The following is a 13,190-nucleotide window of genomic DNA, read 5'->3' on the forward strand; positions in this document are numbered from 1 at the left end:
CTAGGGACCAAAAGCCAGTGAATGAGTTTTCATTTAAAGGGTGAGGGGGAGGTGAGCAGTGGAGGAGAAAGATAACTTTTTGCCGAAGGTTAGGGGGGAGGATTAGACAGAAATGGCTCAGGAGAAAGTCAGACACTGACTCAGAGCAACTAACAGAGCTGGAGTGGGGCTCCTGGCACTGAAAGCTCTGTCTGACAGCAGAAAACAACCTCAATCCCTCCTACTCCCACCGTGCATTAAAGAAGGAAAATGGTAACAGCTTCTTCATCAGCACTTGAGAGATGCAGCAGCGAGAAATGCCTGGAAGAAGTCAGTGGTGAGGCTGCAGAGGGCACACCAAAGGAGCAGTCAGCTCCACTGTCCCCTGTCCCCCTTCAAGCTGTGCACAAGCCTGCCCTTGCTCTTCTTCCCATGCATAAGAGCAAGGTGTACCCCTAGGCTTTGTGCTGCATCTTGCTTATGAAATCTTTCTTGCTCTGCAAATGAACAGCAGTCTGGTTTGAAGACAACTCATGGTTTCACAGTGTCAAAGAGCAGCACTGCCTGGCTGTGGGTTGGGACACCAGGAGAAGTGGTAGCTCCCCATGGCATGGCAGAAGGACTGACATGGTGTCCTGGGCCATGGGCAAGGAAAGCCAGGCCTGACAATGCCCTCAGGGGCCTGGCACGCAGGCAGAAAGCAAGCACCCCTGACCTGCAGGGACAGCCATGTCTATGAGATGGTGAGGCTGTAGGGGCATGGCTCAGGTGGGGAGGGAAGAGCTACAATATGCTTCCCAGCATCGGGAACATGGGCAAGGCTCAGGATGCCACCTGGGTTCACAAGGGCAGGACAGAGCGGCCCCTGTAGCCCACAGCAAACCAAGCCTGATATTTCTCCAGTTTGCACCCAAAGAGAATGGGTTGATTTTTAAAATTAAAGTCAGTTGTATTCATTTCAGAACAACCTGTTCCCTGGCGCCAGATCCAGCAAGGCCTGTCTCTAACATCACAGGCCTCTGCAGCCCGCACTAGTGGAAGGTGTCCCTGCCCATGGCAGGGGGTTGGAAATAGATGATTTTGAGGTCCCTTCCAACACAACCCATTCTATGATTCTATGATTTTATGGAGCTACGAACATGGCCACGTTTACAGATACGTGTTAGCACATGCAGCACAGCATCAGCATTTAAGAAAGTCTGTGATATGAATACTATGCCAATAATTATTTAAATACATAGTAAACCAGGTCTCACATATGTAAGGAAACACTGTAGATGAAATACGCCTCCTTCCTGTCAAAGGTAGCAAATTTTCATGACTGATTTAAGATAATACATTTAAAAGACGTGGTTTGCTGCATAAACATAACATACCCATGGACAGCACGGTTTTTAACTGTTCAACATCTTTCCTCAGCTAACAGCAGGTCGAAGGACAAACTTTCCTGAATGTTAATGATGAGAAAAACTAACAATCACTGTCCTGCCTCAAGATGTCCACTCCTCCAGCTGGCCATGAACCAAGCATAAATTCCAGAGCAGGAGGCGATCATTTATATACCTGTCTCCTTCCGATCCCTCTCTGCCCCCAGCAAACCTTCAGTTTGCTTCTGACTAAGTGGGAATTAATCCTGCCTGGAACACTCTAAACACTGTTCTATCTCTATACGAAGGCCAATGCCAGTTTTTGCTTCAGCCAGGCTTGAGAGATTTTCTGTCCATATTCCTAGCAAATTTAATGTTATTGTGCTTGAGAGAAAACAATTCTTCAGTTTTGGGGTATGTTTTCTTTAAACACACCACCACACTCTAATCAGAAGTCATATTCCTGCCTACTACAACCTGCTGTACAAGTTAAAAATTCTTTCATGCTTCTAAAAAGACATTTTTTGTTACTAACCATTGAAAAAAACAAATTCACAAGTACAAGAAAATGCCGTTTTTACTTTACGCTCTGGCTCAGCTCTCCAAGAGAAAAGGATCTCACTAACAGGCATTCACTATCACATTTTCCCCTTCAAGTCATTTTCTGGATAAACAACAACAAAAGTCGCATAATCTACTGACTAGATCTTATACTTTTGGATGAAATAAATGCTCCTTTTCTTGTGTAATGGATTAAGAGAGACTGAAAAAAAATCTCCTCTTAATTCGTTTCCCTTGTTGATGCAGAACAATTCTTCATTTCATGTGGAAAATGTTTCTCCAAGCGATCCAACTTCAGATCAGAACAAAGTATCATCTTTTCATCCAGCTCTTGAGAAAGGCTTCAGTATGTGCAGTAAGTAACACTGGAAACAAACAATACTTAGCCAACAGTGAATCTGTTCCAACATATGTTTTAAAAAAATCTAACTGGGGCTTTAATTTGAAAATAACTCTTTTTGACTGGTGGTTTTGCAGAAGAGAAACGTCTCTTACACCTGTGAACATCAGGCATTCAAATGCAATTAAGTGATCTATACATAACATCAAGACACTGTAAATCACTGTTGAAATACTTACCCACTGCAGTTGCATCCCTGAGGAGCTATAACACACAATGTGCGGACAACAAGAGAGGCTGCTTATAAAGGGTGCAGTGTATCTTACTTGCATTGAGCAGAACTCCCAGAGGAATCCTCAAGCACAGACACAAAGCAAAGCTCATGAAGGCAGCTATTAAGTGAATCTAAATAATCAAGAGCTTTGATCTGAGCAGACCAATACAGGTGAGCAGTGCCAGAGTACTCTGAATTAGCATTTTTAAAGATGGAATACAGAAGATGAAAGTTGCCCCCTGTGCTCAGCCCAGCAAAGCAGTGTAAATGCTTATAGGGTAAACAGATGTGGATGATGATTTCCTGGGGTTGTCATGCTGGACAAGACTTAGCCCATCAACAAAACAACTTGCCCAAAAGACAAAAAATGTCAGACTGACAGCAGCTGTAGGGAACTGGTAGGCATCGGGCAGGAGCCAAGAGAGACATAAACTTCAAAATACCACACCGAATCTGAAAAGGAAGCTCTCAAGAGATGGTAGGTACAGAGCATCCTTTGCTCTGTGCCATGCCCAGTGACACCAGTCACCTCAAATATATTATTTATATGAAAAAAGGCAGGTAGTTTTGGGGGTTTTGTTTTTCAGTTATCTGAGGCAAATGCATGTGTAGAGTCATATATTTGGGACAATCCACAGACTGTGACAATTGCAATTTTCCCACGTTTCTACACACTTTTACCACAGGGCAGGAGCCACAAGCAGACACCTTCACTTCTACAGACCAGAGCCTTGTTCTAATACAAGCAGAACTGTCACTGCAGATTTCACCCTCCTCCCTAAAACCATCCAATCTAGTGGGCATGATCTGTGCTTCATTTACTGTGTCTAAAGATGGTAAATCTATTCAACCAACCCTACTTGCTAGAAAAATTATCATGATAACACAAGCAGCTTTGCCTTGGAGCATCATTGCCATTCTTTCTTTTTCAGTGTTAAACAACTCAGTTGTGCTCCCATTTGCCTCAATGGTGCTTCAGTATTCAGCTGTCAGTTTATGTAGGCTAACAACACATGCAAAGGTCTTTCTAGCTTCTCAAGACAGGACCTACTGCCTTAGTGTGTATCGAAACCTACAGCTAGACAAAGAAGTATAAAGAACCTAAGGGAAATGGAACAAATTTGCAATATATAAATCATGTGAAAACTGGCTTTCAATGAACTGAGTCAAGAGAGATTTAAATATAGACAGAATAAGGGCCCTGCAGAGATACTGCATTATGCATATGAGTTTTGAATGGAATGGAACGAAAGCTAATAAATGGATAGGAATAAGCAAAACTGAGAATGAGACTAAAGAGAGCCTGCAAGAAAGACTGGGGGAAAAAAGGATGGTAAAGAGGTAACAGAACCTCTTTATTGTATTTTGGTTTTTGCCTAATGTCTGAAAATTAAATGCTCTGTAAGACAAGGAAGCAGAAGCAGAAAGGAAGCGCATACACAGACAAAGGCAGCAGATGCAGAAAGGAGTTACTGATAACTTAGTCCTTCTCCTCTATACTGCTAGCATTTGGTTCTTAAAAAAAATAAAAAATAAAATCCCAAACCCTCCCCCCCCCCTCCCCCCCCCCCCAAAAAAAAAACAACAAAAAGCAACAAAACTTTCATATTAACACAGTCATTTAGGGCAAGAGATGCCTTTTCCCTTGTCAGGAATGAGCTGTAATGCCTGGAAATCTGGCTTTTAAACATCCCCTGACTAAGAGCACTTGCTCCGTTTTGTCACCCTGTCCTCTGGTAAAGTAAGTCACATGCAAACAATAATTCTGAGTAATCAAAGCATTTAAGGTTGTTGTATGCAATCCCTTCCTTTCCGTGATAACCTATGCCTTTTGATTTTATCTCCATATTCTGTTTATTTCTATATCACTTCCTGATATGCTATAGGCTACCTCTTCCTCTTTTCGTGACTAGGTATACCAAAAGCAGCTGCTGGAAGCCTATTATCTAATTATCTTGTTAGATCCTGCAAGGACTGTGGTGCTCCTATAAGCAGATCACATGTGCTTTGGCTTCTCAGATCACTCTTTCTTATCTAGCACACAGAACATATTGTCATAAGTTCTCTAAACTAGTGGGTGTTCACGTGAGTTTTCAGAAAAGCCTTTTCTTTGTCATTGTCATCACTTGGGTTGTTTTCAGCCATAAGTTATCTTCCAATTCAGCTGTAGGGTTAGAAAATGCCTCACCTAGAGAGCAGGGCCAAGCCCTGTATCTCGGCAGTCCTTCCAGATGTCAGTGGCCTGATGACACCGGGATGAAACAGCTGGTTTCCAATGCTGGAGCTGACAAGGCATGTCCATTTCTACTGGTGGTCACTTGCTCCTGTGTCTTCAACTTAGGTTCTTGCTACAGAGTCTCAACAGTCAGATTGCTTTGGATTACCATTTGAAAAGCACATCTGAATTTGGTCAGTGAACACCTATCAGGAGGCAGAAGAATTATACAGGAAAACTGCACCCAGCACATAGTGGTGCTGCTCCTGCATGCATGGACAGAAAACAGAGAAGCAGTCCATATAGAAGAGTTGTTACTGGTAAAGAACTACTTATAATCGTCCCAGGGTGCTCTGCCCCTGAAACTGTGACAACATGGGCAGCATGGATAAAACACTCAGGATCGTTACCAGATCAAACTGCTCTCCTATTGCTCTGCCAACTCCAGCTTGCTTTGCCATGGTGATATTCTTTGAATTACTGAAGTAGATGAAGCTGAGCAGTGTAATGTAGTTGAAAGAAACAGTCTATCATTTCTAAACTCTATGAACATGCCAGGTCCTGGAGTTTTTTGAAATCAACTCCAAAAATAGTTTGAAAAACTCTGAATGCATTGTATCAGTTTCTAAAGCTCTAATCAGCAATTTATAGTCTTTCCAGGAGGAAGAACTAAGGAACAGCAAGGGTGGGTTTGGATTGTTTTTTTTTCTTTCCAGAAAGCAATACAATGTGCTATTATTTTCTCCCTTCCACGTACCTCATCTACTTTCCAATGCAAAAGAATAAGCTTCAAACACTTAAAATGTATCTATTCAACCTTTATGTTGATTCTGTTCTTAATTTTCAGAAATACTTGGAAAATACTTCTGAAACATCCTGATGCAAATTCTGACCTGAACAGATCTTTGTTGCAGATAACAATAAGAATTACACTTTTGGACTGTGCTTCTCATGAAACAGAGGCTATTCTTAACTACCGCACTATATATAAGCTAACCTATATTTCAATACACCCTTGGTGTCCTGTCTGCCTGCTTCTAATAGGCTAGAAGAGAAGCACACAGTTGAAAGCATGATCCACTACGGCAAATCCTATCAACAGTCAATCCATTACAATGCTCTGCCTCTGATGTGACCCGGCAGAGGAGAGCAAAGTCTTTAGTCACCTCCCAGGTAGTTATGATCAACCAAGCCTGGGATCCAAGAGATCGTGTAGATTTCTTCTCAGCCTCCTTAATACAACTACTTTATGCCCTGGTTCATTTTGACTACATTTTGATTTTTATTACAATTACCTTATCAAACATAGCTAGCTATGATGAAAAAATTACCTAGCTCTTAAAAAATGAGCAGAGATACTTTTTTCTGTATCTTCCTGTAGCAGCAAGTATTGTAGTATTGTAATGGAAAAAATACCATCAAATTTGTCAGTTGAGCTTTTGATTGACTACAGGATTTTTTAAAGCCTAGAAAGGAGGGTAAAGATTTGAATAATTACATTAAATGTAAGTAATGGCTATTGATAGCTTCAAAACTTCCTATTTATATTGCACTACTCTGCTAACTACCTTCCCAACTTCAGAGCAGCAGAAATGAGTATGAAAGAAATGCAAAGGTATACAATATATGAGATGTATTTGTTAAAGAAATGCAATTCACTTCTAGATGATATTTAATTTTTCAGCTTTGAGAGTAGCTGTGGCCTTTAAATAGGAATTCTGGACCAAATTGTAGCTTAGGTAAACGCATCAACAGAATTTCAGTGCAATGGATCCCATGCATATCAAATACTGAAAATACACAAGGCTCCTTTGCGAACCAATGTAATGACAGTATGCTTAGACACTTAACTAGAGGAAGTGTCATGCTCAGACCATTAAACTTCCACACTTGTCATCCTTCTTTCTGCTCATTTTTGTGTTAAGTGTTAATGTGTACAGTCTATATACATTACTGACATGATGCCTAACTTTGTGGCAAATGCACTGCTACTGTCAGTATACACTTAGCACTTGGTTCTCAGCATGCCTTTGGATAACATTTTCTGCCCATGCACCTGCGAGTTAGTACACACAACTGTTATTATACAGAACTGCCAATATATTTGCACATAACCATTATTTATCCTCTTGCAGTAATACTTATCTGACAAAAATGTGAAAAATGCTTTTGTAAGTTCTACATGTAATCAAGCAGCCCAGGAAGTACTCAGCGTATTCGATTTCCTTTAAGAAATAAAGTTGGTAATTTGATCAATGAACTCGCAAATAGGCACTTAACTGAGCTTTCACAAGTGAATGGCAGGAGAATTTCTGTTATTAATACAATATGGAATTTTTTTAAGACGCATTGGTAAGGAAAGTGTTTTGAAAGTGGCACAAGGCAAAAGCAAAAAGCCCAGACTCACCCCTTCAGGTTAAGCTATCATCTACATTGAAAAAGCCATTTTTGTGGAGCAGAAGTACATCTGACATAGGTTTGCACTAGCCAACAGTCTTCACATGGGACATTCTGATTTAACACTTTGTCTGATCTTTCCCCGCTTTCCCATTTCCCCACAGTAATCCTCCTTTCCTGCCTGGTGTCCTCATTCCTTCTGCTACATTCAGTACTGTCAAGACTTGCAGCGTGGCTGTACCAGACAATAACTGCCAGGAACAAGTTTCATGGGTTTCTCTGAACTTAAACCCACGAACAGGACATGACTGAAAGCACAGCATACTGTATTTTTAAGGTAGGAGAAAGAAGGAACAAAAGCAGTATGAAATCTATTAATAAATATTTCCTGCTCTTCTCCTTATACTCTATTCCACAGCGGAGCTCTTCATCCACACAGGCAATGAGGATCACAGCCTCTTCCCTCACCACTCAGCCACTTGTCCTTTATCCCACTGGGTCCTGCCAGCCTACTGACTACAGCAGAAAGGGAAACCACAGCACATGGATGCAGAAGTGCTGCTCTAACCAAAACACAGCACCACGACAGCGGCCTGACCCTGTAACACCCCATGCATAACCCCATCCCGAACTTTCAGCACCTGTGCCTCCCTTTCCTCTGGAAAAGCAGCCAGACACTTCCAGGTTAGGTAGTTGCCTCCCAGAGCTCTGCTAGCTTAACCCTGCACCTCTTTCTGCTGTTACTGCTCTCCCAGGCAGGTCAATAACAACCTCCAGGCCCAGCAGAAGGACAGTTAGATGTTCTCCTGGAGAAAACAACATGGAAATCAGGAGGAGAGACCCTCCAAGCAGAAGTATATTCCAGCAATAAATGGTTCGCTCAACAAGTCAGCCTATGCAATGGCAGAACAAATTCTTAGCACTTAGAGGACAAACAGCCAAACCTACACCTCCCAGGTTCCTGGAGCCCACTTCTCACTAATCCTGAAGTTTCAACATTGCAGATTAGCCTCACCAACTTTACAAAGATGACAGAAATTCTCTGGCTGGCAAAGCAATCCAGGGAACTGATTCAGTTAAAACAACAGCCAAAAGAGAAAGAAAGAGAAAAGGAGAGAAGGGGCATTATTATTGGGCTGGATTAAACCCTGATCTCTCTGCCGAAACAGTTTTGCTAGCACAACAAAATAAATAAGAGACTCTAGGAACTGGCACATCAAATCCATAGCTCCTAATATACTCTCAGTACAAAAAACAACAAGCTTTTCTGTAATACAAGCTCACAAATGACAGATCTTTACTGTAGACAGATGTGTAAAGCAGACTGTTTTGTTAATATTTTATAGAATCTGTGTTTGTACATAAGGAACACATAAAGGTCAATTAGGATAAATATCCCAAATATGGCTGTAGAAATAAGCAATAAAATAAAAGAACTATAAAAACTCTGAATGCTTGAAACTATAGATGCATTGGATTTTACTAATGTATATCAGTGCTACAACCAGGAAATGCAGAATCAACTCTAGGTCAAAAAACATGACCCTATTTTCTGCATTCCAGCTGACTACTGTGTGATCTCTAAGTTTCTGTTAGAAATTATCCAGCCCCTCTCAGAGCTGAATGGATATAAAAGCCGACTTAAGGCTTTTAAGCAGGGGTTTTCATTTGGCTTCTGAAAATTGAAGAGGTAATCAGCTTTAAAGAAGAGAAACTGAAACCAATTTTTGTTTTGCTTTTCTAGTTCGTTATAACCAACATCTGTGTTTCCTGTTCCTATTAAAATGATTTATGCAAAGTAAACCAAAATTTACCAAACCAGATTGAAACACAGAGTGTCTACCTACTATGGAAGCTTCTCTAAAAGCTTATCTGTAATTAGACAGATAAATGCATACATGCTTAATACAGGAGAAGCAGACAGAAAAATGCAGTGTAACACTCTAGATCTGTGTCGCGCTTTTTGTTTATAGGTATTCTTCTAGCTAGAAGGCAGTGAAAAGCCCAAGAACATCTTTTGGAGATTTAAAGCTGAACAGATTTTTCTGGTAACACAGCTTATGAAACACGGTATCACAGCTGACAGGCATTTCAACAAAACTCACATTCTGTATTTCACCATAAGCACAATTGCAGAGGCCACGTGATGATTTCTTAGTCCTAATCCTCTCTCCATAGAAGCATGTGGAACTTAATTTGCTTTTCCATGTTCTTCTTTAACAAGTATCACAGTTATTGATTCTTTACATGCTGAGCTTCTCAAAAATTGTTTAAATACCAAGGAAAATAAGGTGAACTCTTTCTGAAAAATTAAAATCTCTGCTTTATTTTAGTGCATAAAAACTTTAAGTTCAGTCACTGAAACCAGAGAACTGTCTTCTGGCAGTAAACTCTCTTGGCACAGCTTTTGCTAGGAAACTTTTTTAGATTCACCACCACGAGGCATGGTGTCTTTGAGAGCTAACTTCAAGAGATCAGCTCAGAGCTCGTTTCCACAATTATCATTCATAACCAAAATTCTGAGTCTCATTTCTTCCCTTGTTCCCAGTTTCCCCAAAAGAAATAAATCCTAACTTCATTTATATAGGAACTAGGGAGAAACAAAGCCCAACTTGTTTCTGAAGGACTTTGAGATCATTTGTTTAGTAGGTGCAAATTCTCCATATAAAAGCCTGTGTGCCCTGTCCAAGAACCCTCTCCCAACACGAAGAATAAGCTATATGTTTTTACAGGCTTCCAGGAATACCAATAGTGTCCATACAATAACCTCCCTTGTTAAAAGCAAGCAGTTTTCAGAGCAATAAAACTGATGCCCTACAGAAGTCTTGCTATATACTCACACATTCTCCTCACTGCAAGAACACAGGGTCCTTGTCTGTAATCTCCACGCATCCTCCCCACTGTGATAATCCACAGACTAAACACCCACTTCCCCACCCAGCCACAGCAACCTCAGCTCTCACTCACATTCTCTCAGTACCCCATGAGTGAGAAGCACCACTTGAGTCGTGGCTAAACTGGTTTCCTACCAAACCACACCCAGCACAAATGCTGAAAGTATCTTACACCTTTTCCCTTAGGTGGGGTAGCCATTTGTGTGCGCCTCCTCTACTAAACCAAAGCTATTAATAAAACTTACCAAAGCTTAACAGCATTTAGGCCACACTCCACCAAATTGGGATAGTTGATTATTGGCTTCGAAAAGCTCAGTGGAAGACAGATGGATAGATACAGCCATCCTATAAACTTCAGTTCCTCAGGAAACCAGGCTAAAAATAGCTGATCTCAAAAACTCAGTGAACAAATCGAACTCAAATTAACATAAATACCAACTGGAATGTTAAAATGTGTTGGCTCTTAAATATTATCTTAAAAGAAATGTTGTCTCAAAGGGTCAAAATTAAAATTGTAATTACATATAGCAACAGAAAAGCGCTAACTGACTTACAAGTCCACAACCAGAATAGGTTACAGTCTAGGGTGACATCAGTGCAGATGAATGTACATTTATATGACGCGACTGAGCCGGGATGTTTAGCACTTCTCCTGCTCATTAGCTTGTCAGAGTGGGTACAGAAAACATCCAGACTTCAGCTCCCTTTAAATAAAAGTGGGTGTTTTCTTGGGTTTTAGCACTGGCTTCCTAGATTTCCAATCGGTTTTAAAATTTCCTTTAGTCCAAAATGTTGGAACCTATGACCTCCAACCATAACAAATTTTGGCAGAGATCCTTCAGAGTTATGCATGAGGCTGAATTTATATTAAAACAAAACATTTCACAGGCAAAGATAATCTGCAAGTTAATATTTGCCCAACATGGGGCTTCATTTTCTTATTGACAGTGGATGACTCCAGATAACCCTTGAGATTCTTCGTGTGGGGAATACCAAACAGATCTTATGCAAACTGATGTTTCTTTGTGGAGACTTCCCATGGCAACATTAGTACCTACTGCTTCCCAAACACACTAATTTCATCTCTCCTACTAGGATAATTTCAGATAAAGTAATTCTAGAATCCACATGCCAATACTTTCTTTCCTCCTCTGTCTCAAGAATAAAATAGAGCAAGCCTATGCAAAGTCTTTACAATCCCATCCTCTAGGCACCTCATTAATTCTGATACTATTTCCTATCAAAACAAAATAATAAGCATCTTGGTCTAAGTCTGATGAAACACTAATAGTCCTAAATTTCCACCAAGATGAGTAGAAAATTAGGACTTCAAATACTTCTTTCTATCCTAGTCATTTACAGCCAGTCCTCAGACAAACCAACACAAATCCAAAGTATCAGTAGGTGTCCCGATCTGGACTGGCTAAAAGTGGGTCAGACGTGGGGTGTTCTGGATTAAAAAAAAACATCTCATGCTTGTGACTCAATAAATGCAATGTTTCCAAAATTTTTCTTTGCAAAACTTCCCATCTAATCAAATAACTAGATAACTGAGAGTGAGAACCGCACACAAGCAAAACCCTAACATTCCTGTTGAAGACTTCATGGATTCAGAGAATAATATTATGGGGGACTGAGAAGAATTCTATTTCATATTAAATTAGGCTCCTCTGAGAATAAATATGCCTTTTCCCATCTTTTTCAGACTCAAGTAAACTGAATGCAACTTATTATCTAGAACTAATTTTCACAGGTTAGATGTTCAAAGCGGGATCAACCCAACTGCGCTGAGGAAGGGAAAATAAAGCGGTGAAGAAGTTTTGTAATTCTGCTATGCTCCCCCATTAAAGTTAAGTCACAATGGAAATTGAGGAGAGCTTGGTTTGCAGCATCTTCAGCAAAGGAAGCACTGTAGTGCCTTTGTACCTGGTGAAAAGGAACTGCAGTAATAACTCCAGTGATTGTGTCTTGGAGAATCATAAAGTGTGAATTCTTCCAAAGAGTTTTAACAATTCACATGGGAAAAGAGAAAAATGCACTGTCCACGAGAAAGGAAAAGAGTGACTTGGAACATTATTTGGCACAGCTTAAACAATAGAAAGCAGCAAAGAAACTGCATAACATTGAAGATGACACTGGAGTAAACTGTATATTCTTAATCTAAATACATTCAACACATGGGAAAATCTTTATTGAACTATAAGCCACAGAAACATGTGTTTTGATTTAGTTTGTGTTGCAGCAAACAAACATGAAAGACCGTTGCCTGTATTTTCCCCTGGGGCTTTTTTGGGGAAAAGGAGTGCTGTTTATAACATCTGTGCTACAATCAGAGAATTACAAAATAACTTAGGTTTGATGGAAGCTCTGAAGATCATCTGGTTCAGCCATCTTCCCACCCCATCAAAGCAAGGCCAACTTCAAAGTTAGATCCAATTTCAAAGATGGGTGGGGTTCCTTAGGGCCCTGTTCAATTCAAGCTTTGAGTATCTCCTCCAAAAAGAGAGATATCACAGCCTGTCTGGGTGACCTGTTCTAGTGTTTGACCACCTTCCCAGGGAAACAGCTTTTTCTCTCTCACAGTGATGTATCACTGACTCACGTTCAACCTGTTGTTCACCAGGACCCCCAGGGCCTCTTCTGCAAACTTTCTTTCCAGTTGGTCCATGCCCAGTTTGTACTGGTGTGCAGGGTTATTCCTCACAGGGGCAGGACTTTGCCTTTGATGAAATCCATGAGGTTCCCATTGGTCCATTTCTTAGCCTGTCAAAGTCCATCTAAATGGCAGCAAAAGCAACGGATGTATTAAATACCACATCCAATTTTGAATCAGCTGCAGATCTGTTAAGGGAATGTCATGCTCTGTTATATCATCTGGTCGATGAGAAAATGAACATGAGCCGTTTTCAGTGTGTGCTCGCAGCCCAGAAAGCCAACCGTATCCTGGGCTGCAACAAAAGGAGCGTGACCAGCAGGTCGAAGGAGGTGATCCTGCCCCTCTACTCTGCCCTTGTGAGACCTCACTTGGAGTATTGTGTACAGTTCTGGTGTCCTCAACATAAAAAGGACATGGAACTGTTGGAACAAGTCCAGAGGAGGGCTACGAGGATGATTTCTTATCAAACTACGTCCTGATGTGAATGTAAGTTCTTGTCAAGAATTG

The 13,190-nt window shown here is 40.8% G+C and overlaps 1 protein-coding gene across 6 annotated transcripts in view; it reads right to left on the reverse strand.

Moving 5' to 3' along the window:
• Positions 1–13,190, reverse strand: part of FARP1 (FERM, ARH/RhoGEF and pleckstrin domain protein 1) — a 217,527-nt gene that overhangs the window by 131,406 nt on the left and 72,931 nt on the right. The window lies entirely within an intron of this gene.

The sequence above is a fragment of the Pezoporus flaviventris genome, unplaced genomic scaffold (assembly GCF_033815535.1).
Source record: "Pezoporus flaviventris isolate CSIRO_AGI_PZ_B2104156 unplaced genomic scaffold, CSIRO_AGI_Pfla_v1 ptg000095l, whole genome shotgun sequence".
Classification (NCBI taxonomy): domain Eukaryota; kingdom Metazoa; phylum Chordata; class Aves; order Psittaciformes; family Psittacidae; genus Pezoporus; species Pezoporus flaviventris.